The sequence below is a fragment of the Rhinopithecus roxellana genome, chromosome 6 (genome assembly GCF_007565055.1).
Source record: "Rhinopithecus roxellana isolate Shanxi Qingling chromosome 6, ASM756505v1, whole genome shotgun sequence".
Taxonomy (NCBI): domain Eukaryota; kingdom Metazoa; phylum Chordata; class Mammalia; order Primates; family Cercopithecidae; genus Rhinopithecus; species Rhinopithecus roxellana.
The window spans coordinates 135117140-135120898 of NC_044554.1; positions in this window are offsets into that span (position 1 = coordinate 135117140).

Sequence of the window (3759 nt, forward strand, 5' to 3'; positions counted from 1 at the left end):
CTATCTATATTATCTATTACGTCTATTTTTATAACTATCTCTATTATATCTATTATGTCTGTATTTTATACCTATATCTATTATGTCTATATTTTATAACTATATCTATTATATCTATTATGTCTTGTTCATACGTATATCTATTATATCTATTATGTCTATATTTTTATACCTATATCTATTATATCTAATGATTCTTATATTTTATAACTGTCTATGATATCCATTATGTCTATATTTTATACCTATATCTATTATATCTATTATGTCTGTATTGTATACCTATATCATTATATTTCTATATGTCTATATTTTATATCTATTCTATATATCTATTATGTTATATTTATACTTATCATTATCATATCTTTTTTGTCTGTGTTTTATACTGTATCTATTATATCTATATTTTCTAATTATATCTATTATATCTACATTTTATACCTTTATCTATTATATCTATTATGTCTATATTTTGTACCTATATCTATTACATCTATTATGTCTATATTTTATACCTATGTATATTATATCTATTATGTCTGATTTTTATACCTATATCTATCAAATTTATTATGTCTCTATTTTATACCTATATTTGTTATATCTATTATGTCTATTTTATACCTATATCTATTATATTTATTACGTCTATATTTTATACCTATATCTATTGTATGTTTTTTATGTCTATATTTTATACCTATATACTTTTATATCTATTATGTCTAATTCTTTATCCTATATCTGTTATGTCTATATCTTATACCTGTAGCGATTATATGTATTTTGTTATATTTTATACATATATCTATTTATCTATCTTTTATACCTATATCCATTATATCTATTATATCTATATTTTATACATATATCTATCATATCTATTATGTCTATATTTTATGCCTATATCTATTATATCTATTATATCTATATTTTATACTTATATCTGTTTTGACCAAAAATTATACCTATTTCGATTATATCTATATTTTTTCCTATATCTATTACATCTATTATATTCATATTTCATAATTATATCTGTTATATCTATATTTTATACCTATATCTATTATATCTATGGTCTACATTTTATACCTGTATCTATTATATCTATTTTTTATACATATATCTATTATATGTATTGTTTCTATATTTTATACCTATATCTATTGTAACTATATTTTCTACATGTATCTATATTATCTATTATGTCTATATTTCTTGCCTATATGTATTATATCCATTATGTCTATATTTTATATTTATATCTATCATTTCTATTATGTCTATATTTTATATCTATATTATGTCTATATTTTATACCTATATCTATTATATCAACTATGTGTATATTTTATACGTATATCTATTATGTCTATATTTTATACCTATATCTATAATATCTATAACGTCTATATTTTATAACTATATCTGATATATCTATTATATCTTTATTTTATACCTTTATCTATTATGTCTATATTTTATAGCTGTATCTATTATATCTATTATGTCTATGTTTTATACCTATATCTATTATATCTATTATGTCCATTTTTTATAACCATTTCTATTATATCTATTATGTCTATATTTTATCCCTATATCTATTATGTCTATATTTTATACCTATATCTATTATGTCTATATTTTATACCTATATCTACTATATTTATTATGTCTATATATTATACCTACATCTATTATGTCTATATTTTATATCTATATCTATTATATCTATTATGTCTATAGTTTATACGTATATCTATTATGTCTATATTTTATACCTATATCTATTATGTCTATTATGTCTATATTTCATACCTGTATCTATTATATCTATTATGTCTATATTTAATACCTGTATCTATTATATCTATTATATCTATTTTTTTACCTAAATCTATCATATCAATTATATCTATATTTTGTACCTGTATCAATTATATCTATATTTTATACGTATATCAATGATATCTATTATATCGATATTTTATACCTATATCTATTATATCTATATTTTATAACCCTATCTATTATATCTTTTGTGTCTATATTTTAGACCGATATCTATTATATCTATTTTGTCTATATTTTATATCTTTATCTATTATATCTATTATCTCTATATTTTATGCCTATATCTATTATATCTATTATGTCTATATTTTATACCTATATCTATTATATCCACTATATCTATATTTTATACCAATATATATTATATGTATATTTGATACCCATATCCATTATATCTATTATATCTATATTTTATACCTATATCTATTATATCTATTATGTCTACCTATTATATCTGTTATATCTATATTTTATACCTATATCTATTATATCTATATTTTATACCTGTTTCTATTATATCTATTATGTCAATGTTTTATACCTATATCTATTATATCTATTATGTCTATATTTTATACCTATATCTATTATATCTATTAGGTTTATATTTTTTACCTATATCGATCATATCTATTAGGTCTATATTTTATACCTATATATATCATATCTATTATGTCTATATTTTATACCTATATCTATTATATCTCTTATGTCTCTCTATTATATCTATTATATCTATATTTTATACCCATATCTATTATATCTATTATGTCTATCTATTTTATCTATTATATCTATATTTTATACCTATATATATTATATCTATTATGTCTATATTTTATACCTATTTCTATTATATCTATTATGTCTATATTTTATGTCTATATCTATCATATCTATTATGTCTATATTTTATATCTCTATTATGTCTATATTTTATGCCTATAACTATTATATCAACTATGTGCATATTTTATACCTATATATATTATGTCTGTATTTTATACCTATATCTATTATGTCTATATTTGATACCTATATCAATTATATCTTTTACGTCTATATTTTATACCTATTTCTATTATATCTATTATGTCTATACTTAATACCTATATCTATTATGTCTCTATTTAATACCTGTATCTATTATGTCTATATTTAATACCTATATCTATTATATGTATTATGTCTATATTTTATACCTTTAAGTATTTTGTCTATGTTTTTCACCTATATCTATTATATCTATTATGTCTACATTTTGTACCTATATCTATTATGTCTATATTGTATACCTATATCTATTATATCTATTATGTCTGTATTTTATAACTATATCTATAATATCTATTATGTCTATATTTAATACCTATATCTATTATAACTATTATGTCTTTATTTTATACCTATATATCTTATGTCTATATTTTTTACCTATATCTATTATATCTATTTTATCTGTATTTTATACCTATATCTCTTATATCTATTATGTCTATATGTTATACCTATGTCTATTATATCTATTAAGACTATATTTTATACCTATATCTATTATAAACATATTTTATACCTATATTTCTTATATCTGTATTTAATACCTATATCTAGTATATCTATTAGACTTATATTTTATAATTATATCTATTATATCTATATTTTATAGCTAGATCTATTATATCTATTATATCTATATTTTATGTCTACATCAATTATATCTATATTTTATACCTATATCCATTATATCTATATTTTATAACTTTATCTATTATATCTATTATGTCTATATTTTATACCTATATCTGTTATATCTATTAAGTCTGCATTTTATACTTATATCTACTATATTTAGTATGTCTATATTTTATACCTATATCTATTATATACACTATATCT